The sequence below is a fragment of the Lissotriton helveticus genome, chromosome 8 (assembly GCF_964261635.1).
Source record: "Lissotriton helveticus chromosome 8, aLisHel1.1, whole genome shotgun sequence".
NCBI classification, from domain to species: domain Eukaryota; kingdom Metazoa; phylum Chordata; class Amphibia; order Caudata; family Salamandridae; genus Lissotriton; species Lissotriton helveticus.
In genome coordinates, this window is record NC_136069.1 from 1,236,036,006 (window position 1) to 1,236,062,981 (window position 26,976).

The following is a 26,976-nucleotide window of genomic DNA, read 5'->3' on the forward strand; positions in this document are numbered from 1 at the left end:
TTAATATTTCTTCTAAAACAGCATCCTCTGATTCGCTTTCACCATAGCTTTGATTTGCCAATTCTATATTATTTTTCTTTTCTGTACTTTTTCTTCCCTCATACTCATCTGCCAATCTGACTGGGTACATGCCATCGCACATATTTCCATCCCTCCATCTTCGCATTCTAGACTCGTGCGTTTGTCCCCACAAATCTCTGCCTTTACCTCTTGGTCTAAGATACTTGCTCAATCTTTCGCTCTCCATTTGATGCATCTCATCTTCCCTTTCCACCAAAGCTTCAAACTGAGTCGGTCTAGGTCTTGGTTCAAGTTTCATCGTTTTGTCTCTCAAATTTCTCAAAATTGCCAAATCAAACGATCCTCCTTCTGGAAAAGCTAATACACCATCATCCTTGGTATAATGTACCCAATTTTCCAACCAAACACACGTATGGTAACCATATTTACTTAACATATAGGAAGCAGGCGTTTTCGGTGAGGGAAGTACTTTTCCCTGTTTCGTAACTACCTCTTTGTCTTTTACAAACATGGTTTTCAGCTTTTTGAACCATGAAGATTTCTTCCTGTCATCGTCATAATAGTAGTATGACATTTTCAGTAAACTTTCCTGCTTTCAAAAGATCGCGTACTATTCTGTTGTTGATTCCGTAACACCAACCTATCACAGCGCGGTTCGCACTAATGCACCAGTTAGAACACGATACGTCACTATAGTGCTTAACCAATAGCTTTTGCTGCTTTCTGTGATGAACCAATCAACTCCTACTCTGCCTTGGTCACGTGGACCAATCCCAGCGTGACACTTTCGACGTCACCAGCGCTCGGGCTTCTGCAGAGCCGACGCACCCCTCCTTTACAGGGTTTTTTTTTTTTAAGAAGCCGTATTTACAAGATATTTTACAAAATCAGTTAGTAACTTTACACAAAACAAATCCACTAATCTGTATCGCTAATAAAGTGATAGAATTTTCAATCACACAAGTATTCTGTAACCGGAGTAGACGACGCTTATCTCCTCAGAATTTCTAGACTCGCCGATAAAGCAACACTACTGGCTTTACCCTTCTATCAGGCAATAACGATCTCACTTCTCTACGAAACCACATGCAATAGTGTCAGTCCCAAAGTTTCGCTTGAACGCGCATTGCAATATCATTTACACATGTTCATATGGAAAACCCTATTCATATATACATGAACTCTGTGTTACCAGTAGGCAGCGCGTCCACTAACCCACCACAGAATTCCTCTATTGTTAGCAAAAGAGACGCCACTCCCTTTACCCTTCAATCAAGCTCGGGTTAAGACCTATTACTCTCCCAGCAGTAAGTTTTAGTCGGGAAGCACGGAATGATCCCTATACTTGAAGGCTGAAATTTCATAGACTGTCCTCACTATACATTTATCCTTTCACACCTAAGGTCCCTAAACAGTGATATACGCCGATACCACCGTGGTATTTGACTATACCCCTTTTTTGAAACAGACTAATTCACTGTGCGACTACCTTGCCACACTTCCTCCACCTGCAGACGGAGGCACTGGCTTCACCCTACTCTATGAAGCCTTTCCGGGACTACATATAACGTGATACAAACTCAACAGATGTTAGTCATAATTCTGTACATCAAAATCTATATAGTACTTAACCATAACCCTAGCTAATTTCCTTAACAACTACTACTCAGCTACCAAGTATTATACTGCTCCAGCGCGGCTCCAGAAATAATTTCTAATCAATACACACCATTTCCCTGAAACCTTAAAACACCCAAATCATGCACAAGTGGGCCCATAACACTGCGCATTTACCCTGTTCACTTACACTAGTCTTCAAGGCTCTGGTGAATCACACTGGAGAAACGCTGTTGCATTTTGGTGAAGCGTCTAAACCTATTTAACTATACAATATTTACACCTGCAGATTTAACATTTAATCATGGATTAAATTATTCAGACACACCACCATTGTGGCAATAGAATGAAAATTAGAATGAAAATTAGGCGTAGGAAGAATTTCAAAGACCAGCTCTTAGTTCTTCATTTATTTAATTTTTATTCTAAGCAAAACTTTATTATGTCTGGCATTTTATGCATTGGTAAATCTTTATTCAGTAAAACTTAAACTTTATTTCAATTGATCATTTGTATTCGAGCTCAAGGAAAAAATTGCTTTATTTTAGAAAAACAGTTAAAGATTAGCAAAGAACAGATAGTTCCAAAGTCAATCTCTCCTAACTTCCCTAACTAACACCCTCATCTTATCCTTCAATTCCTGCAAAGCAAACAAATAAATTCAGAAGAGTCTTACATCCAGGAATCGGTCAACAATCGGGCAGCATCTCCGATGGAAATGGAAAAAGCGACCCCAACTAGACAAATTCAGGGGGTTTTATACCTTAATTCCCTAACTTAATCTATCTAAAAAGTATCTAACGTTTCTTATTCGGTTGTTCATTGGACAATTTCGGAGTGGGTGAGCATCATCTCACCATTACAGTATTCATTTCTCAACATGTCAGCGAAAAAAGAAAAGGGGCTTTGTTTAGGACAGTCTTTGGCCTAGGCATTTCCTTTAGGTGGCAACATCCATACTTCTTCCCAGGCTCTGAGCACGACATCATCCATGCTTGGCACCCATCCTAGGTTCCGGGCTGCATCAGCCTTGAACCTCCTCGAGTACAGGCAGTTCACGCTGACTTGCAGGTTTTGGCGCGCCTGCGCTGTCCAGCTCTTGTTCACAGCCATCTTTCGCATAGGCCTCAGAGGCCACTTTTAGAACTATCATAGAAACAAACACAGATTCATGTTAAATTATGAATTTAAACCCATTCTGTTTACCTCCCTCCTTACTAATGTTTCCAAATTAGTTGTTACCTAGCACATAAGCCACATAAATGCATTTTATACTTACAATTCGACCTCTCCATCACATAAATGAATACAAAAAAACACATTAAAATTGCGTTTATTTACGAATAAGCTGCACATTAGTTCACAACACGATAACAATACATATTAGCTGGATTTATTTTTGCAACATGCAAGCAAAGTTAGTTCTCCCCATGTGTAAATAAAAATAATGTGTGCACTTCACTCTATGGTTGGTTAATTTCGGAAAAAACATGCAATTAATACTTATTATGTTATGGGACATTAACTTTGTGAGGGGTACACAAAATTTTGTGTTTGCCACCTCGCTCCATCAAAAGGACAGCTGCTGCTAGGCCATCACCATCCATGCCCACCAGCACCTAGAACTCCTGGCAGATGACAGACCTTGGCAAAATGGTTTACCCTTTTTGCATGCTATGTAAGCTTTCCCTCTGATTGGGCAATCCGCCAGGTGATGAGCGTGCCCCCCACAGTGTTCTCACAGCTAGGGTTTTTGTTTGGCTTTGTCTGCATGTTTGGTAGTCGTTACAAGGTGGACGGGTTTAGCCTTGAACTGTTTGAGGAGTGCTGCCTCCATCTGGGATGCTCTCACTTTCAAAAGTTCTATGGTATGACCCAATGTGAGGATGTCATTTAAGGGCATTCTAGATGCGCAGCGCTGGATGACGTGGGCTAAAATTTCCTCAGCTTCAATTAGTGACCATGCAGGTCACTGCGAGGTCTTTCAGTCTTGAATTGTATGTGGCCAGCAGCCATCATGGTGTAAGTGTGAGGGGGTATAGGCTCATCAAGCGTGCAGGGCAGTTTATAAATCTCAGCTCATGGGAAGTGCAGAATGATTGCTCTTTTCCTCCCTGTCACAACGCCATTGGCAGTAAAATAAAGTTCAAAGGTCTCAGCCCACCCCTTCCACCTGGGACTTTGCGTATAAGCAGGCCCCATGATGAGAAATAGTTAAATGGTAGTGATTTCAGCCATGGCGTAGTTATCTCCCAACTGGGGTAGCATGGAAAAGCGTCAGGCGAGGATTAACCATTAGAAGCTGAGTAATAATAATGGCTGCCACCATTCTGCTTCTTAAGATAGAGAGTCCTTTGGCTCTGCTATTAGGGAGACACATGCCCCTGGGGTGAGCAGCCATTTGCCCCTGTCAGGGCAGATAAAGTCGATGAGGACAGACACACCACCTGGAGAGCCCTCAATAGGCAGGGCACTCTGATTGTGGTGTGCTGTGGAGGGGTGGGGCTGCACCACGTGGAGTGGGAAGCACTCACTCCAGGCTGCAAACAGGATGCTGATGCAGGTCCACTGGAACACAGGAGGGGGTGGCAGATCAGCAGGGAGGCAGGGCTGTCTAAAAGCGATGCCCCGCGGATGTCGGGCATGCATGAGCAGTCGGTGGGGAGCAGGAGCATCACTGGAACCCCGACACAGGCAGCAGGCTGCATGCAACAAAAGGTGGCCTCCATTGTGCAGCAGGCAAGGTTGCACTGGCCTCATCTCCAGTGTTGTTTTCTGCAGAAGCCTCAGTAAGGGGAGACCCTACGCAGCACAGTAAATAATCAGACTGCTCAGTCACAGGAACACATGAGCACTGCTCTCCACCTGAAGACTGAGCCTTTTTATTACCCTCACGTCCCGAACAATCTAGCTGAGAGCACGAACACAGGGTCAGATCATGAAAGCCCCTGCTCCGATGGGCGTGCCTGAGTCTATCAGAGTATAACTTCAACATTGCAAGGCCCATCCCCACATCTTGTGATAGGTCATGTGTCAGAGCCAATAAAATGAAACTGGGTGCACATGCCCTGACTCAATTTGCCATGTAGCACATTGCAGTGCAGTGCAGTGCTGGCCTGTGCCACTCAAAACATATCACAACAATTACAACAGATAGAACGCTTGAAGTCCAGCCATAACCCTTATTATCAGATAGCCCACTTCACACAGTGGTGCACTGATCCAGCCAACTGATGTCCCCTGTGAGATCTCTGGGCCCTTCTGGGGCAGCCAACTCTGTGCTTCTTTATGGTGGAGGAAGAGTGATGGTGCCTACTGATCCTTCCTACGAGGGAACAAAAACAGTGACTGTTTTTGGGCCCCATGAGGCCTGATATCAGCAACTGTACCATTATCCAAGTCTGCTGTACATACCCTCTGCGGGATGAGGGGGACAGCATGCTGAACCCACAAATGAGGGAAAAAAGAGAAGAGGTCTCTTACCATGGTGCCACCTGCCTTTTCGTCCTGCAGGCAAAAAGTGAAACACCCAATCCGGCCAGCTGGCTTCCACAGTTGAGGCCTCAGTTGCCCCTGAGAAGAGAGGCTACCCACCTTCCTACCCTGTCAGCAGCAGAGAACTTCATTGCACCCGAGGGTGAAGAAGGTGAGGCATATGGTTACGGGCCCCACACTGAAGGCACTCACATGTTCTGGTCTCCACCAATAAGCACAGTATGTGCATTCATCATGATGGGATACACCAAATGAAGCCATAATCTCCTCCCTTCCACTCCATTCCTTGTCAGGCCCTGCTCATGAGAAATGAGCAGAGTGGTGCTTCTCAAGGTGCAGAAAGCACCATCAATGAGTATCACATGCCTCTCACCTCAACTGGCTTTCACAGCTGACTGTGTACACCTGCTCTTGAGAAGAAAGGTTATCCCTTGCTGCCTGATTTTCTACTGTGCATGCAGCATAGAACCAGTTTGACCCTGATGGTGATGAAGATGAGGCATATGATCACCTGCCCCACATGAAATGCACTCACAGCTTGGGTCCCGATCCATCAAGGAGTGTCCTGCAGCAATGTCAACCTTGAGCAGAATTCTAAGCTGAAGAGGCATTCCAGCAGTAGCAGACACACCCATATCTGTGCTGCTGACCCAGCCTGGTGTATGAAGGATGTTAGGAAACAGGCTTTTTGTAGGTTTCTCTCCCCTTTGCCCCAATTTTGACTACTAGCTTCTGGTTGTTCGAATCTGAGATTGCACTGAGGCCTGATAACCAGACCCCAGTGCCAATGTTCTTACCCATTACAAAAGATATGCCAAATTGGATGTCCCCATTTGGCAAGCATGGACTTACTTGTGAGTCTCTAGTATTTGGTACCCAAGGTACAAAGGGCATGCAAAGCAGAGTGTCCTTCCTTCACTGTAGCACTGTCTGTACCACCCTGAGTGTGACAAAAGACAAAATAGCTACCAGCCTTCCACTGCATACTGGAAGGGCGGTGTGCACACTACTAGTTCGTCTTTCCCATTACCATTAATGGCAAAGCCACTGCTTCCTCTAATAATATATTCCAATCGAGCCCTAAGGCAGGGTACTGTACATTGCTAAACAAGACATATATGTTTAAAAATGTCTTAGCAGCAAAACCCTTAAAGTTGTTGTTATGCTAACGAAAAGTAAGCAGTCCCATTGATTACCCAGGGTTACCAGCTGACATCCCAGCCTGGGCTAACTTCTGAAATGGGACTACCTAACTGGGTGCTATAAGGTATCTAATTAATCATGGCATTAAATCCAACTTGAGGCCCAAGCCAAAAGTAACATCACTATTAAAGTTAAGAAACTTTTAGCGGATCCCGTGGCTGTGCTCAAGCCCTGGCCAACAGACAGTGTTCTGCCCGCCTGGTGAGATGTGCAAACTCCCAGGCTTAGGAACAAAGTCAGTTGCCACAGAGTGAGGTGTGATCTTCTCTTCCATGAAGGCCACTTAGGATGTTAGCACAAAAGCAAGCTTCAAAGGGGAAGACACCTTAGAAGGGCTGTCTGTGACAAAAGACCCGAGCAGGATGCCTTGTGTTCCTGCAGACAAGTTGGAGATAGGTAGAGAGAGGGAAATCCTGTCTCCAAACTGGGTTTTCAGTGGGTGTGTAGCCCTAAGGTAGCCACCCCTGTGGGGTGGGCTACCAAGCTCCTCACAGTTGAGGGAAGGTTCAGAAATGTTAGGAGTGGCAAATATTACACTCTGGAGTTGCCAAATGCCACAAATCACCGGAACTTTGTCACCAAATAGGAGGGGACCTAGTAGCCCATTGGCTAGTGACTGTGTTGTCCCCTTGCTACACTTCTCTGGGTTAGAATGAGCACCCCTGGCACTCTGAACCTCAGTATACATTGGATTTGGAGAAAGCACTGAAGAAGAAATCCACTGCTGCCTTTGAAACTGCAGTAAGAGAAGCTGGACCATCGACTGCACCATCGGAAGGACTGCACCTTCTGCACTTTGGGCTAGTGAAGTTTGGACTTTGTCTATGGCTCCTGGCTAAGGTAAAAGTTAATTCCCAGCCCCAGATCACAGCAGTGACTCCAAGGGTCAGTAAGCAGGGACCAGGGACTTTAAAGTTGAGGAAGCCCAAACCAACAAAGGAGTAGCCACTTCTGAGGAATCGCCGCTAGCAGCCACCGGACCCTCATAAAGGCAAATCCGAGATAGCCAAAAGGTGCAACATAGTCTGATGGACCCAGGAGTGCTATCAAAGTCTGGATTCATTGCCCAAGAGGGACACACACTAGCCCTCCCTTCAAGGATTTTGTTCTGTGACCATTGTGTCACGAGATTGGTAGCCCAGTCAAAGCTGGCCTTCTACTGTCGCAAATAGGACATTATGGGCCCCAAGTGCAGTGTCAAAGTTGTCCCACCTTACCCATGGACCAAGGAATCACCTGCAACTCACCTCGGTTGACCGTGCTGCTCCAGGAGCATTTTTGAGCATCTTTTCAGCCTGCATACCTAGCATCAGGACCACTCCATTGTTTTCTATGGTAGTCATTTTCTAAAGGCTGGAATTGATTGGAAAAGGCTCTGGTGGTCAAGTAACTGTCCAAAGTAGCCATACTGGACACTCAGACCTCCGCCTTGTCTGATTTAGTCGCCCAAGTCAGGCCGAAGTCACCAAAATAACTGTTTCAAACCTTTCAAAAGTGTGAAAAGTTTTTGTTGACCAATGCTTGTTTATGGTTGGATTAAAAGTTATTTCATGTTTTGAAAATCCATATTTCCATAACTTCCCGGTGGAGTTTGATGATCAAGGGCTCTAAAACCAATTAAAATATGCTCTATTTCTGTTAATTGGTGTTGTGTCTCTTGTTGCATGATTCACTTATTCAGTTGTTTGGTGCTGTTAAATGCTTTACACTAAGTTCCTTTGTCTAAGCGTTGCTGTTCGAAGCTGCAGCTATCCAGGGTTGAGCTAAAGGTTTAAAAATGAGCCTGACTGACCCCAATAAAACTTTTGCAAGTGTATTCCATGTTAAGGCCCCACAGCCATGTCCTACAGGATACCCAGATTCTCACAGGGGCTCTCTGCTGAAAGTGATCCCCTACCTCTGGCACCATCCACACAGTGACCTGCTCTCAACATGCACATTCTGCAACCAAGACTGAAGCTTTGGCCCCTGCATGCACCATCTCAGCCATCGTAGTATGAGACATTAGAGCCACCCCTACAAAGGCATTGACTGACATCTTATCACACCTTGCCGAGGTACTGCTGTCCGGGCCCACCCTCAGAGACCCGTTATCTTTACCTATATCACTGCTCTTTCACCAGCTCTGAAGACACCAACTTCAGGAACTTCCTAATCTGTTATGTTGCCAGTAATGAGGTAGCATTTCTGTACAATGGAAAACGTTGGTGAGACACTGACAGCCCTACCTACCTCCTCAGCTTCTAAGAACATAGCAGGGATGCCTCAATGCCTCCAGGTGATCAAAGACAATATTATATAAACACCTGAAGCCCAGGGCACAGAAATAAGGCATTATCTGAAGTGGCCACCCACTTGAGTGAAGCGTGATTTACTAGTAGGGGCTGCCTCTCTATACAGCCCCATTAAGCACAGCATGCAAATGCATCATTAAGGGGTGCACCTAATACAGCCGCAGACTTCTCCTTTCCACCCCTCTCAGGGAGAGTGGTGCTTCTTGTGGTGAGAACAGGACCAACAATGAGTTTCAGGTGCTTTTCACCTCAACTGACATTGACTTCGCCAGATAGGGACTACATATCCATGGACTGGCCTAAACTAAATAGACCTTTAAGGAAAGGGCAGCAGTTAAAGTCCCTACACCTGTTAATTTAAATCTAAGGAACCATTGCATAACATGCCCTATCATCATATAGCGCATCACACCTCAGGATAGACTGCTCACCCAATGCCAGTCACTCGTGGGTTTATTGCAGTAGGCCAGCAGAAAGGCAATCCACAGGGACTTGCAAAGGCGGGAATACTGAATGAAAACCTATTGCAATCTGGAGCATGGCCTACCTCAGAGCCTGGTACTGTTGCATCATGTGTGATTCTCAATGCAACCTTAGAGTTACTGCTCCTCCAATGTTACTGCCCCCTGCTGCCTCATTCTGCTCACAGAAACCTGATACTTCAAATGGTCTCTGATGAGGAAGAGCAGAGCACTTAACATGATGCAACAGCAGATTGTCTTTTCCACTGGTGAAGGTGAGGAAAATCAATGCTTGATGTAAATGTAAATGTAAAATGTACAGGAATTTATATAGCGCAAATCACCAAGCGGTTTCTAAGCGCTTTCTTAGGGAACCCGTCCTGGTATTCCCCTGTGAGATAACCCCGGCAGGGTATCCGCAAGGTGAAAGCCAGGCATCCCGCCGCGAGGGGTCGTTGTGGAGATTAAGCAAGCTATTGCCCAGAGTCGCAGAGTGTGAACCCATGAATCGAGTAGGCACCGGAGCGAGAATTGTCGAGTCCATGGACATTTTAGGACTCAAGACCACGCTGAGCCGGGAATTGAACCCTGGTCCCGGGCTGACCTCTACTTCCAGGTCTGCCTCCTCTAACCAGTGAGCCACACTTCACGAGACTCCTCTTCACGGGCAATACTATACCACCCATGCATATAGGCCTGAACATGAAGACGGTGCCACACACAAGCACCAAGAAAGAAGAGATGGTAGTGACATACAAGTCCACATTGTTAAAATCGAGGTACACTCAAATGCAAATGAAGAACACTGCTAGGGCATCTTCTCAAGGTCGAAGACATTGCTATTACAAAGGACTTGTAGCACTGGTTTTGAGTGCAGTCATTGGACCGTGGATATATATGGACAGGCAAGCCACCGATAAAAGTAGCAAAGATTTAGCAAAAGGCCTAGTGGGAGAACTCAGGGGAAGCCCCAAGCATGCATCCCAGAGTCTCTACCTTTATCTTCCAATGGTACAGACACTGTCACTCAGTGCTGGATACCATGACATCCAAGCCAAGAAGACTAACTGGCAACTTGCAGAGGGTGAAGATGGAGATCCATCACCAGCAACTCACAGACCCACAAAGTCTGTCCTTCCATCATCAGGAAAATCTCCTTAAAGCTTAAAGAAGACCTGATGTCTACAGAAAACCATCACAAGTCTACAGACAACAATTTTTAAGCTTCAATGGTTAAAGATAATTATCACTGAATAAGTTACAGTCATTATTCCTCCCCAACAACTTTGCCATCTTTGTCGTCTAGCAAGAGTTCCTGAAATTGACATCTATATCCAGCTAGAATGAATAAATTGGTGACAACACTTTCCTACCTTCTTTTTTCTCAGAAATACATTACTGCTACTACCAAACAAGCAACTCACAAGTAGAGGTTTCAAAATGTGTTTTATTTACTTTTTCGTAATTTTACACACCTTTAGGAAAAGGACGCAAATTTACACGTCATGGCAAAATAACGTAATTTTAATGATTTTCTGTAACAGCGTAAAGCAAAATTATGCAAGATTAAGCTTGGGTGATGTAAATTTTGCTTGGGCCTTCTTCCATACTGACTGGAGTCCAACCTATTTTATCAGAAGAAATTCTAGACGCAACTAGCATTCTGAGGCAACAACCGAACATCATCATTCAAATGCGTCAGCTGTTTCAACTGTCAGGAATGAAGAATGAGGATTTTAACCATCTTTGGATTTTTTTTATATTTATATTCCATTTTTACATTCATATTCCATTTAATTTTTATTAGTAATTAATTTTATATTTTTTTAATATTAATTTGTATTTCGGTATATTAATTGGAGAAAGAACACTGCGAAGTGTATTCCGATTAGAATATAAGAAAGGTATAACCCACTGACCCTCATACAGATCCTTTGGTGTTGCGGCCTCCTCACTCTGGAACACTCCCCGAGCGAAAGTCACAGTGAACAAGACTTAGATTGTTTCTGTTAAAATGAAAAAAATTTTTTTCAAAAGTGTTAAAATGGCGTTAACTTTAACCGCCAATCCAATGTTTTTTACCAGTGCCTTCCCAGCCCCTTCCATTCTTTTCTCTCCGTCCTCTCTCCCACTCATCTGCTGACCATAAATCCTTATTAATAAGCTCCACTGATTTAACCGTTACTCTGTTAGTTGTAACACCTGATTCTTAAGGGAGAGTTGTTAAAACTGTGACGCCCTCTTACACCCTATGGGTAGAGAGAGCAGAGGTGTAAAATAACCTTAAATAAAAAACATACTCACAGGTTCCTATGCCCCCTCACTACTTGTATTACCGCCTCAGAGTAGGTACAACTCACTTGTGGATTACAGTTGTCCTGCTGCAATAGCAGGGATGCGTGTAAATTCCAGAGTATGGCACCTCATTTCCAAACGTGTTATTGTGATGGGAGCGCATTATGTTGAAGATTTGCAGAACCCCGATAACGAGGTGAAAATGGATGTGTGTTTTTGTGTAAGCCGTTTACTGTACTGAGTGCCAAGGGAGAGAACCTAGTTCCAGTGCTTAATTTGATTCTGTGGTTCCCGGTGCTCGGCACCAGTACTTAATTGGCAACACCATCTCTTATAAGTCTGCCGCATGGCGGTGCTTTTGTATAATGTAGCTATTAGCACAACAACAGTTGTATATTAATCCCATATACATATACCTGACGACTAAGTTATTCTTATAGCTTTTGGGGGCATGGAATGGTCTGAACTGTCAGACTTGTTGGAGCGTGATGGCAAGTAGTTGTGCTGGTACTGTCATTGTCAGCGCTGGCGGGGGCAATGAGTGGTTTAAGTTGCAGTGCCTCCTGAAGGGGCCCTGGCATTTATGTTTTTAGAACAATTGATGAACAGAATGATGAACAACGTCATACATTCACCCCTGTACAGAGATCTGGGCCTAAATCCATCGTTTTTTTGCTCACCATGCTACTCCAGTTTGGACCCAGGCATATGCAAATCAGTCTTGACTCTGTGCCCCATAGGAACAGTCCAGCCCGAACTGCCAAGCCAGGTCCTCCCTGGACCGGAATCAAGCATCCTAGGACCGGTTTCAGGCTTTCAGCCCTCATCAGCCAGGATAGCTTGATTCCAGTGTCATGGAGAGCACGGGACCCACGTCTGGGCATACCCGTCCCACTTGGGGTGACAAATGCAAATACAACAATTGATAGACAGAATGCAGAACAATGTCATACATTCACACCAGTACAGAGATCTGGGCCTAATTAAGCACTGATTAGTTGTTGCAAGGATCCAAACTGTGCAAGGGCTGGACAGGGTACCGACAAGAGCATATAGGCAACTCTATGTTGTTGAGAAGCAGAACAGCAAGTTTAGCTTCTCTGTGATAATTTGTGTGTGCAGTGTAGTTTTTTTGTCATGGATATGAATGAGGTCAGCAGGCATAACAGCTAGAAACCTTATTTGTCCAGGTTATTAAGCTTAGACAAAGAAATGCACTTTGAACAGGAAACAGACACAAGTCAAATCCCATATCAAATAACCTCTGATCACAATGTTACCAAGTAGATTCCATCAGGTCCACACATAGTCCCCAGGCACACTAATCACACTCATGCTGATTTGGCAGAAAGCTGCTAGACCTACCTTCCATCCTTGAAACACCGTTCATTGTGACAACTCCATGCCACTCATATCAGCTAATCACACTCACACATGTCAGGTGAAAGGTCATATGACCTAGATCCCCTTAAAGACCAACCTACATTGGGCAAACTCCCAAAATAGACATTAGTGTGTCACTGTGACTTCCATCACTACCAAGTGGCCAAGGAAATGGCTTACGCTTATCTATAAAAACTGTAATATAGCATAGTGTTAGTTCGATAGTTTTAATCCTTGGCATAGCCTATCACCTCCAGCCTCTTTCACACTGACTTCTTGTAAGAATAGACTGTCTGCACCCCTAAAATAATGTGTTCTTCCTTGTCGTTAATAAAATCAAGAACTTCCATCACCTTTTTGTTGAGAAATATCTCAATTTCATCACAAAACCAAGGCTTTCATAGTATGCTCATGCTGTCTTTGTTTAGGTCTTGAGAGGCATTGACCCCATGAGTGTAAGTTGGAACATTTTGTGGTACACAATTTAGATGGAATTCTGTGGGCATGAAGTCACTCTCATGTGTACGCGAGGCTGTCATAAAGATCCTAACGGATTACAATACTCTTGACTCCACCAGGATATCAGGGTCCCAAAACCCAGAAAACATTCCCCACTGAGTCCAATACTCTGGTATTTATTAATTCCTTGACCTCTCCATTGATATATGTGTATCCTTATTCTGTATGCCCTTATTAGGTATATATATTTGTAATCAGCTTGATCCCCAAACCTTACGGGAAGTGCCCCTCTAATTGCGTAAAAAAGTTTGTATAAACATTAGAGAAAGCACATGCCTGATATGGAAGGGATTGGCAGTCATCTTGCTGGCTACAGGTAGAAGCTAGTTCAACTGTTCTCATAACATACTACAACTCTTCAGAAAGCCTGGTTACAATTTCATACTTCACTCCTTCTCGCAACTTTTGCTCTCTTATACTCTGAGGTGACAAGCTGAAGTCTCTGTTCCTCTCTTCAGGACTGGGCAAACCCCTACCTCTCCATTCATTAACAAGTAGAGCACCCACCTTCCCTGGGGGACATGAACACATAAGATATGAGGCAAAACCAAGTGTGAATTGGTTTGATGGGGTGACCTACCTTATCCTATGTTACCAATTGAGGTTGGTATTTCTAGCTAGAGGTGAAACATACCACACCTACTGCTTTCAGAAGCCATCTGGTCAGGGCTTTCTTACAACTCCTCTTTGTCCTCTGAACCTGAGTGCCCCGTGGAAATGGTCTAGTAAGCAAGGAATCTGCTAGCTTCTGACTTGACTGTACCTACGATGGAACCATACCCGGAAATTGTAAATAGGCCATTCCATCGTTTGCTTTTAAGTAGGTTTCGATTTAATCTTATACACTTCTTTCTAGGTAAATCACAAGGGTGGTGTAAACAAAATGAGCTAGGGCCTTGTACCTGTGACAATTATTCAGCTCAAGATACCATGCATTTCACCATGTTCTGTGAACATTATAATGACATCAGAAAGAAGTTTTTATTTCCTGTCTTAAAGAGAAAGGGATTTACTCAGGTTAAACCGGCTCTACTGTACCTCCAACTCCTGAATGAGCCTTGCGAAATTTTTTATATAGCAAGTTTTTTTTGCAGCAGCTGTGCGACTCAGGAACCTACGTAATTGATTGTCTTTTTACGAGATTTTTTAGATATATATTCATGTATTTTAAATCCTGTAGTGTATATTTTTGTATTATAATATGAATTCTATGAAATACTCGGGCTAAATGTATTTTGTAATGGTCTACATTTGTATGTTCTGTACTTTTGTGGTTTTTATTTAACCGAATAAAGTGATTTGACTGACTGACTGACTGTAGGATAGTGCCATCCAGTCCATGAATCAACATGGGTCCCATTTAACCAGTATTAGAGGCATGCATCCAAGGTTGGGGTCTCAAGAAGATAATCTTCTCTCCCATGCCCCCATGCTACCGCAATGGAGCTGCAGCCCTAGACTGCAGCTCTGATGACAGCAAGCCTGCACCTTTCCCCACAAAGGGCTAAATCTCCAGACCATGTTTCTGGGTCTCACATTCAGTCACTTCCTTACGAGCACAGACCCCATCATTCATCAGCAGATCCTGTCACTTATCCAGACCTGGCCCACGCATAGTTGTTAACTTCAATCTTTCATTTTGACAAACAAATACAATATCCCTCCCACATTTCTCTGCAAATCAGCTGTGGCAGCCTATTAAGGCCCACAGGGATGCTGTACTAATGTCCCCGAACAAAAAACCTAGGATCCCATTTAGAGTTTGGTGTGAAGGATACTCCATCACATTTGTGATGTAGTGCCTTGTCCGTCAAACTCACAACCCGTCCGGCTTATTGTGAGTTAGGCAGACTGTCATTTATCTATCAGCGGTTCCCCCATTGGGTCTGGACAAAGGAAGCTTACTGCTCCAGTCTTATAGGGTGCTAGCTGCTGGAGTAAGGGCATCACACTGTCCAGCCTGCTAAGGGAGAATGGTCTGACATACTTTTTTCCTGGGTGGGGAGGTCATTAGTTATTTGTTTTTAAAAAAACAAGCTCCCCCTTGAAATTTGTTTTTGAAAAAGGAAAAGTCTTTGGATGGCTGTCAAAACTGATGATGGGCATCCACCAAACTTTTGGTCCCCTCAGAGGAATCACTGTGATGGTGGTTCTTCTAAAGGTATAGATATCACTGCTGGGCCGTTGAGCTTTCTAAACATGCTACATTACAATAGGCACTGTATTTTGCCAGTAAATCGTATGCAAGCACAACCTCTGGTTTAGAATGCTGTTGCCTGACTTCTGACGGGGGAACACGTGTTTGGAAATACCTCTCATTATGTCCAGGCTCTCCTTTGGCTTCCTATTGCACATAAGTCTTTTGAGTCACAAAAGGGATTCTTATCTTCTGAGAACTCTTTAAACTACACAGGCCAATATCCTAGTCAATAAACATCTGAAGCAAACATGCAAAGAAGTAAGACATTTCTCAGTCAATGCTCTCGCATTCTGGCTCATTACAAGTTTGTAGGAGCAGAATCCTGAAAGGGAAACTGCTCACAATGACCCGGTGTACCCACCACCTAAATCAGCTTGGCACGTGCAGGAAGATAGAACCTGTTTTACCAGGTATACACTCTGTGGTTCTGCATACAGTACAGCAGGGCACTTCTGGGCAAGGGTTGTAGGCAAGGTGAGCTGGACACCCACCTTACCCCTCTCCTACACTGTGGAGGGAGCATAAAATACTCTTCCATCCAACAGGGAGTCAGTCCTGGATTCTGACAATTTCCTTACCTCGACCTGCTCTAGACCCAAATGTAGGTTTATAACCTATATTGAGACTGTAGTAAATCTCTGCAGAAATGTCTATGGAATTGGAAAAAAACAGTTGACATGGCCAAGTTTTTCTGAGAGTGCATGGCTATTTCCCATTACCGGAAATTATCTTATAATGGCTGGATTCTGACATTGTCTTGCAATGACTGGATATATCTCCCTATCATAAATCCGCACAACTCACAATGTGGCCCTGGGTATGGACGTATTTATAGTACTTAGACACAAAAAGTACTATAGTCAGTTCAGAAAGGCTTTAAAAACTCAGTTGCTTTCTAAGCAAGAATATCTTTAGAAAGGTATCTTCTAACATTCAATACCATGGAAATTTCCCTCTGAAAAACCTATATATATCCTGGATTACAATAAAATAGCAAATAAGAGTAGAGTAGCTGATCAGCTGCAGATTTGCAGTTACATCACAGCATTTGATCACCAACCCTCTATCCTTCGCCTTTTAAGTCAGCAGATCCTTCAGCAGAGACCTCCTTTATTAGCATGAATGATTCTGATTTTAATAAAACTGACTTGTACATGTCACTTACTATGCTGCAGCAAATCCCTACTTCAATGGAGGTGGGTGTTGGATGAGGTTTGAAGTTAGCCTGCAGCTTCGTCCTCCAGTGGATACTGATGACATCTTAGTCCATACCTGGGAAGAACACTGCAAAATCTCTGCAGTCTGAACTCTAGTTCTGTCCAATCTCAATCAATGCAATGCCCTACTTGCAGGTGTCCCTGAGATATACCTAGTCTGCCTGAAGAGCATCAGCCATGCTGGGGTCTATCTAATTAAAGATCTTAGGAATTCCAATAGGATCACTTCTATGTACAGATTTACCAGAGCCCCAAGCTCACTAGCATCACCTTCAAAGTTTAATACACCCTCTATAAGGTGGTAAACTCAAGTGCCCTACTTTATTTGACATGCACAATCTATACGTCCAGTGGGTCTCTCAATCATGCACTAGCTACATCATCATGACAGCAACCAGATGTGTAGAAATGAGAAGGTAAGGCAGTTGTCCTTCTCCTGCTTTGCACGAGGACCTAGAACATCAGCCTCACTTAAATCCAGTTGACTGCCTCTCCTCTCCACTTTCAGAGAATGCTGAAGAACCATCTCTACAAACAACACCTTGCTCTTGTGTAACAGTCTTGTTACCTGGATTCCTCAGAAGAGCATCCCCAAAATCTCATCATTTCCACCTCTCCCAAGTGCCAAACCTATATCTCTTCCTATCCCCAACTCTGCCCCTCTTTTCTCTGCTTTGTCAGTTTTTTACTGAAACACTCTCATTTTTTTACACCTGTCTTTGATACTATTAATTTGTAGCTACGTTTGCAGTATAGAAATCCCACCTATACATATGTGCATTGTTCGTTCTGTATGACGGCCATGAAACAATGTTGGTAGCATGCGTTTCTTGTGGGGCAAAATTATTTAACCATATATTACCTATTGCTATGGGCTTAGCCATGTGAACAAGCATTTTGAAAAGAATCATATATAAGGTTGTCAAAGTAGAGAGTTGGACCTCACAGATTGTGCCTTCACATGATTTCTTCATGGGCATCTGCTAAGGAGATTTCACTACAAATCGGTATGACCCAGGGAGTTCTTTACAGTGCAAAGTAGTACTAGAGGCTCTTGAATCACAACTGCAGAATCCAGCTACTACTTCTGTCACCTGCATATGATGACACTCCAATGGACTTATAGGGCCTGATACACAGTGGTAATTTAACCTTTGTAAATGTATTCATATGCAAATCTACTTCTGCAACTAGGTGCAACCCTACATTTTTGTATGTTTCACCATTTCCCATCGATATAAATAAAGACTTACATGGCTCCACCACCTGATGGAGCCTCTTACAACCAGATGTATGAGTGTACATTTTCCCAGTATTGAAGAAACCAACTTACCTATAGGGGCGATATGGAGGCTTAAATACTTAGATCAATTCAGATAAGGGAATAATAGCGATTCCAGCACATTTATTTATTTATGTATTTATTTATTTATGCGATTTTATATAGCGCAAACTTTACCCGAAGGTGTCAGAGCGCTTTACATAGGACCCAGTTTCAACCATAAGAACTGATGATTACATTCGGAAGAACAGATTTGCATATTTTTGACTTACATAAGAACCAGTTGAAAACATACGGACTTAGGATTACATGCGTACACAAGGAAGATACACAAGTGGATATATTCTAGGCCTATACTAGTAATATCTCTATCAACATAGGGAGGGGATACACATGGATATACTCTAACAGTCATATAGGGGACTAGTCGTTAGAGTTATCTCTATATACATAGGGAAGGGATATGACTGGATAAACTCTAAGAGTCACATAGGAATGGTGGAGAGCACAACGGTCTACAGCATATACTAGTGATTAGAGCTATCTCTATATACATAGGGAAGGGAAAGGACTGGAAAATACTCTAAGAGAGGGCAGGCACGTGAGATAACGAACTTTACCCGAAGGTGTCAGAGCGCTTTACATAGGATCCAGTGGACAACATAAGGACTGAAGGTTACATGCGTAAAATGATTGCAAAAATGTTGCATTACAAAAGAACCAGTTAAAAGCACACGGACTTAGGATTACAAGCGTTACAAAAAGGTATACAAATGGATATACTCTAGGCCTAAACTAGTAATATCTCTATCAACAAAGGGAGGGGATAGACATGGATATACTCTAAACAATCAAATGGGAGACTAGTCGTTAGAGTTATCTTTATATACATAGGGAAGGGATATGACTGGATATACTCTAAGAGTCACATAGGAATAGTGGAGAGCACAACGTTCTACAGCATATACTAGTGAATAGAGCTATCTCTATATACATAGGGAAGGGAAAGGACTGGATATACTCTAAGAGTCACAGAGAAGGCAGGCACGTGAGATAAACGAGAGAGGGAAGCAGAGAGTGATGAAAAAGACAGTGAGGAGTGTGTCAGAGGCAACAGGAGAGACAATAGGAAAGTCGAAAGGTCAGTGGGCGATCACTAAAAAGGCGGAAGAGAAAGTTAGAAGAAGAGCAAGTCATACAGAGAAAATGGCAGGGAGCGCGGAGGTCCATGTCCGAAAGTTCAGGAAGTGGGCTGGCACAGCCAGCAGGTCCAGGGGGAGAAAGGCAGTCCGTAGCAAAGTCGCAGCCTCATTGTTCAAGAGGAGCTGGGGCAGAGGAGATCAATCCGGAGACCAGAGGAGGGTCAGGGGAGAGAGACCACAGGCGCCCAGGCAGAGATGGAGGGCAGCAAAGTTTGAAGCAAAGGGAAGGAGGGGCCTCTCACCAGAGCCCAGTTAAGCACAATGTAGGTGGTGGCGTTGAGCGTGTGGGGGGGGGGGAGAGACCATGTTGGCGCTATGGATGCGGTCGCGCTGGCTCCCGGCGAGTTGCGTGTGAGTTCATCCGCCCTGGCATGTGTTCATGTCCCTGGAGCCTGTGTCCGCCGGTCGTAGGAAGCGTGACCCCAGGGGCGCCATCTTGGAGTCAGGCACCGTTGGCGCGAAACAGCGTGGTCAGCAAGGGGGGGCACATCACTGCCCTCGGGCCCAGGCCCGTCTGTGGCGGAGAACGGATGTATGGCCCCCGGAGCAGGTAAGTGGGGATGGTCACGAGGCGGCACCGTCATCAGCAGAGGGCGCCGCCGTCAATCACCTGCCCTTTTCTGGAGTGCCCCTGGAATGATCGCAGAGTCTCGGCGGGTGGCGGCGGGTGGCAGCGGGGGACGTGGTAGGAGCCCTACATACCGCTCGGGTGATCAGCGCCTGTCAGACTCGCCCCCGGCAGGCCGCCATAGGCTCCGCTCCTCGTCCTTGTTGTTTAGCCATCACCTATGTTCTTTTCAATTTTACCCTTGGACCCAGGAATAAAGACAACACTTCTGGGTACTCGAAGAGATCATTTTATTCTAATGCATCCCTTTCCTACCATGATTTAAATCTAAAGAGCTCCCTGATAAGGTTCAGCCCACCCTGAGTACCAATTATAGGCGGAGGACAGGTTACCTATGATGAAGCCTTCCACTGAAGTGCAGGTGAGGTTTCCCGCACTAAAAAAACTTTGCACTCAGTAGGTAGGGCAAGAAACAGTAACACAGCTCTTCAGACTATGCTGCTTTATGTTTCATGCAGAGTCAATACTAATAACTTTTCACACATATGGAAATCTCTACCTCTGTGGTGGAAATCTCCCTTTGGGAAAATATAGGGAAAAATATTAGAGTTTATTGTTATGTAAAAGAATTATGAAAAATTCTCTAATATCAAACATAATATAACATAATTGAAATTGTTTATTATACACCTTTAAACAATAAAATACAATCACATTATGTCATTAAAATAAATGTATTTTACATAATTCATTCATTATAATATATGTATTTATTTATAAACATTATTTCTTACTGAATAATAGTTTTTTTAAAGCATCCCTGTAACATTTTTTTTTTTATTTAGTACACTTTGCATTGTGTTAAGAGTTATCTATAGAATATTTTAAAATATTTGTGACGTTTTAACAAATGTTTAAAAGTTTAATTTAATTTGATTTTTAAATCAAGTTTATTACATTTTAAAATTATAAATCAATGGTTTAATAATGACTTAAATATTTTAAACAGTATACAAAACATACATATTTTAAAAGTTGAAACAATGTTATTTATTCACAATGATTTCCTATGAGGTGTTTAAGTTCCTGTCTCCATTATTTACTACGGGTGTGTGCAGCAATATCTCTGATTGTGGTGTGCTTGACTTACTCTAAAGCTGGGCTGGAGTACACTTACTACTGTTGTGTTACATTTAAGGCTATAGTAACTTTATAAGTGTAGTCTATGACTAGCAATGGACTTAGAGTCTGACTTAGAGTTTGGCGGATGGTTTATAGTAGCACAAAGTGGCGGATATACTATTGGCATAATTACAAGTGCAATTGGATATAAGGCACTTGTAATAAAGTGGACATGGAGATCCCTCATGCTTGTGATGGAGTAACCCATCTGCCAAACACGAAGTCATGCCCTTACTCTTTTTTACATGGTTGTTTGTAGGAGCCTGTCCCTCCCTAAACCCCGCCTTACTTTTCTTTAAAAACCTTCCATTTTGTAGTAAGTATGTTGACTTTTTTCAGCCACTCTTCCTTGTCCCTAACACATTTTCTATTAAAACATAGGCTTGCAAGCGTGCTGATCTGCCACCGTGGTGAAAATCTCAGTGCAGAAAAAAATAAGAGAAGCAGAGGCCTTCACCCACAAGTTTGTGAATAGCATTTTGTAGGATGTGATTAATACTACTGCATTGCTACTTCATATACTACAAAATGCAGTTTGTGAATAGGCCCTGGTATGCATTTATTTAAGCCTTTGACACTAACTAATGTATATTATATATTGTTTTTATAGTCTAGGTACAGTGTTAATTGTTTTGGGAGATATGTTCACTTCTCAGCAACCTCTTAATTCAGAGATGAAATGTCATTCTTTTATATTCCAGACATATCACATGCATCCCTCTGTGAAACTGACGAAGAGCTGAGATGATTAGGTGTGCTTTGAGCTGCCTTTGACCTTGTTGAAAAAAGATCCTCTATGTAGTGACATCAAATGGACATGTGAATCCTCATCAATTTACAATTCCCAGAGAATCGCACAGTGTGAGTGGGAACTAAGGGCCAGATGTAGGTAGGATTGATTTACCGATTCTTAATTACCGAATTTTACCGATTCGGTAATTAAGAATCGGTAAATCTGAGGGGTGGGTATGTAGGTATTCCAGATGTGCTGGAATACCGAATCGGAGAAATTCGGTATTTACCGATTCGGTAAATACCGATCGGTAATGCCCATTCATTCCTATGGGCTTTGAAGCCCATAGGAATGAATGGGCATTACCGATTCGGTATTTACCGAATCGGTAAATACCGAATTTCACAAGGGTGCAGGGGGTGTCACTTTGACACCCTCTGGCCCCCCAAAACAGGCTCGGGTGCCATGTGGCAGGCATACATGCCCCAAGGGCAGGTCTGCCTGTCATATGGCAGAGGTGTGCATGCACACATGTGCATGCACACCGGAATCGGTATTTTACCATCAAATTGGATTTGATGGTAAAATACCGATTCGGTAAGGCTTGTGGGACTCAGAAGAGTCCCACCTACATCTCAAATTTACCGAATCGGTAAAAATACCGATACGGTATTTTACAGAATCGGTAAATTTACCGATCGGTAAATTTACCGATTCTGTAAAATTAAGGGCCCTACATCTTTAAATCCAATTCCGGTCGGTAACGGCCGAATTCGGCCGTTACCCACCGGTAATTGGCCACCTACATCTGGCCCTATGAGCCCAGAATGTCAGGGATTATGATCATAGGAAAGTATCCTGACGGCAACAATGAATCCCCTTGAAGAAGCAAACCCTTCAATTCAATGTTACCAATCAGGCTTTTTGCAAAGAACATGTATCATGCACAGTACAATTCAAAAAACAACACAGAGCAAATTGAGCACCCACAAGATTAAAAAAAGACAGAAAAAAACTTGTCAAGTAACTCTGTCATCTTTAGGAAAAACCTGTATAAGTCAAATAGTGAAGTATACTATACTGCTTTGGAAGTCATCAGCCTGAGCATTCAGGAGTGTTGTTGGAAAACCCCAAAGAAAAGCACTTGTTTTTCATATTCATGAAGAAAGGGGCAGAAACAGAAATGACGCATGTCTCTTGGAGCCCAATTAAAGTATTATAGTATCCACCTCCTTTCCATTTTCTAGCTCATCAAACACAAATAGAAAAACTGATGAGTGGCTGAGGGTGGGAGTGGGGGTCAAATTTATGATGATATTGGGATAAAAGGGTGGGTTGTATCACACATTCTACCCCTGGTATGTTAGGCAGTGATTACTTTGTGCTGGTGGTTACAGGTTGTGAGCACTGCCATTTTTTGGGGGGGATTGGATCACATTTCCTATTAGACTTTGACACTGAGCAAGGCAGAGATAGGCCCACAAAGGAAAAGCAAGCATTGGAAATGGAAATAGGTCTAGCTTTAAAGGAATGTTATGTATTATTGTAAAACTTTAGAAATAAATAAAATGGGAATGAATATGTATTTGCATGGAAACAAAAAAATGTAGATTAACAATGGAGTAGGTTGAGATGCCAAGTGACAATTGCACTGTCAGCCAGATCTAAAAATCCATGTGGATGGATGACTGCCCTCCTCCCTTCTATGATGCTGCTAGAGAAAAACAACATAAATTATCTAGTTGTGTGGATGGCAAGCGCTCTCTTTTGTGGACGCACACAACTTCTTCTGAATCAAAACATGTACTTCTGGCTCCCACCATGTGGGCGGGCCAAAGGTCCTTTCCTGGTGATTCCCCATGAATGTCTGAAAACAGCTGCACGTCAAGCCTGACTAAATTGAGGAGGAAAAAAGATAAACAGGGACCCAGAAAGAAAGCAGAGATGAAATAGCACCGGCAAAGATGAGCTAAAGAGACCGAAACTGTAAAAAAGAGGCAATATATATGATCAGGACTAGACAACCCTGGAATTAATCAGCATAACCGGTGTGTTCTTATGAATAACGTTTGCCCATTCCACTTTTTTCAAATATTTTTATTGCAGTAACAGTTTTAACCTCCAAACAACATGCCTAACCTTTTTATTTTTTTACAAATTAGACATGGTTTGGGATTTTTTTATTTGTTTATTTAAATGTTTGCAACAAGTATACACAAAAACCCCAAGGCTGGGGTGCAGTAATATGATTCACACAGGTATCGATACAAGAAAGTTTTTGAATATAACATAGAAAATGCAAAAGAAAGCAACTGTACCCCCCCACCCCTCCCGGGACTTAAAGAATTTAGCATCTCACAATTGTCGGATCCAAAAGCTATGTGAGCACACATGAGTGGTAGCCCATAAGAGGCAGTTCAAGTCAATAAGTCTTGGCCAATTATACGAGGAAAGAGATCATGTAAAAAAGTGAAAGATATTACACATCCGGGTTGCTCAATAAGTACACAATCAATGGAGCCCAAAAATCTTTGGGTCGGGAGGCCTCAGGCAGCTTCTCTGCATACACCTCGAGTTGTTCCCTACAATATATTAAGTCTCCGATCCATTTTTTCACAGTAGGCGTGGATTTCGCACCCCAGTATTGCACCACAGCACGCTTAGCCAGCAGGGTCGAGACAGCGACCACCCGCCTGTTACAGGGCTTAAGATACTTCCTATTACCCAACAGGCATACCGCTGGTTCACACAGCACTCTCTCTATCACAACTTCAGAAAGGCCACGCGCAAGCTTGGCTCCAAACACTGCTATCCCTTCGCACTGCCACGCCAGGCGTAAAAAATCAGCATCGACCTGCCCGCCCCGTACACAATTAGCTGTGTCCCACAGGCCGAATCTGCGGAATTGCACTGGGGTATAATATAACTGGTGAACATTTTTAAATGAATGATGCGTAGATTATAGTTCGCCGTGAGGCGCCCAGTCAGCTTGCAGCAAACGTTCCAGTGATCTAGCGGTAACTCAAACCCCTGCGATGTATTCCACTTAAGATATGAAGGATAGCCCCCCAGCTCCCTCTCCCGCTGTGAAGCATCATAAAGCCTAGTGATCAGACCCTTGCTTTCTGTCCCAACCAACACCGTCTGCAGTGCTCACAGTGTTTGTGGTTCAGTGGGATAGTTAGGGTAAACGGCCCAGACCGCCTGCCACACTCTCACGTAGGTGAATCCCAGCATCAGCCCATAATTCCGACCCGCCTGTATATCCTGAACTGAGCGGAAATTACCCCACTTATATAGGTCACCCATTTGTGTAATGCCCACAGTCTCTAATTTACGTAGAGAAGGTCGCTCCTGAGCTGCCGAAATGTCCGGATGTGCAGCAATAGGGAGCTTTGGGGCATATAGGTAATCTAGCTGTGCCCTCTTGGCTAGAGCCTGCCAGGCCCAAGCAGTGTACTGTACCAGATACATTTCCGTCCGGGGACCACTGTTCCCTCCGTAGAGTGTTGCAGCCACTAACAGCATCAGGAGTATCACGTTAGACTCAATTGCCGTATGCGACAGGAACGGCTGTGGAAAGAACCAATAAAGGGAAAACTGCCCTGCGCGCAAAGATAATACAAGCGCATATTGGGCGCCTCGAAGCCTCCTCGATTAAATGGCTGCAACAGGACAGTCCAACTACATCGTGGCTTCTTACCCCCGCCCCCCCCAATGACAGTAGGGCCGAGTGCAGCATCTTGAACATCGAACTATTCAGACGGAAAGGGATATTCACAAACAGGTATAATAAGTTGGGTAGGATAGACATTTTCGTAATGGCTATACGATCAGCCAGATGCAGTCTAGCCCACGGCTCCACTCCGCCCTGTCTGTGATCTGTGTTACCACCCATCCATAGTTCATGGAGATCACCTGATCGGGATCCCTATGCAGCCAGATCCCCCAATTATTTCACCGTGTCCAGAATAGCCCTTGAATTCAACGTACTCGCAGAGTAATTCCGTCAGGTAAGTCACTGGCTCATGCACGTAAAGTAGCATGTCGTCTGCATATAATGAGACAACTAGGGTCTCTGCCGGAAATGCAAGGCGGCTGACGCATGCAGCTGGCGCAATTTGCAACTCAAGGGCTCCAACGCTAGCGCAAAAAGCATCGGCGACAGGGGGCAGCCCTGCCGCGTGCCTCTGCATATCGAGATGGCCGAAGACACCCAGCCATTGACCCGTACTCGGGCCACAGGCCCAAAATACAGTACCCAAATCCACTAAAGGAAGAACGGTGGAAGGCCTATCCTGGTTAACAGTGAACATATAGTCCCACTGAAGGGAATCGAATGCCTTCGCTGCATCCAGCAGCACCGCCACCGTTTGGAAGTCGGCGTCAAAGTAATGCTAGGTAGCGAAAGCAATGTGCAAGTTGTGAGTGGTAGACCTAGCGGGCACAAACCCTGACTGGTCAGGAAGTACCAATAAAGGGACCGGTGGTTGCAACCAGAGAGCAATGATCTTTGCTAGAATCTTGACATCTATACTAATGATTGAGAGAGGCCGATAAGAATCGCAACGATTAGCAGCCTTATCAGGTTTTAAGAGCATAACAAGAAGGGCCTCCTTCAAGGTTGGGGGAGATGTCCAGAGTCATAAGTCTCCGCATAAACTTCTAGAAGCCTCAGGGCCAGGTCATCAATGTCAGCTTTATAAAATTTGCTAGGGAGCCCATCCAGCCCCGCTGCCTTACATGTAGGGAGGGATATAACATCCTCAACGTCAAATGTTTGGGTAAGGTATTCCCTGTGTTCCAATGATAGCCAGACGAGGGCAACCTCTTCAAGCTAGAAGTGTATGTCCGCCTCTGGGACCCAGGACTTGCACTCGTACAGTCTAGAATAGAAAGCAAGGATAGCCTCGCTAATCTCGAGTGTGGTGTAGTGAGCTGCCCCCTCGTCATCGAACATCTCCGTGATATACTCTTGACTCCGCGGAGCTGCCAGCTTCTGTGCCAAAGAGCGGCTGGGCCTATACCCCTTGCCATAGTATCGTGCTGTACATCGTCTAGATCTGTGAACCAATTCTTGATCCACTGTGTCATTGTGTTCAGTCACTCGCTTCCTTATAGCAGACAACATTTCAGGAGCTGAGTCTGTCTCGTAGGCCCGCTCAAGAGTAGAGTATTCTGCTACCAATTTATGATTTCTGTGCCGGAGATCCCGCAACACACCAGCCCATGCCCCCATGCACACACCCCTGATAGTCACCATGAATGCTTCCCACAAGACACCAGCGCTATCCACAGCGCCGT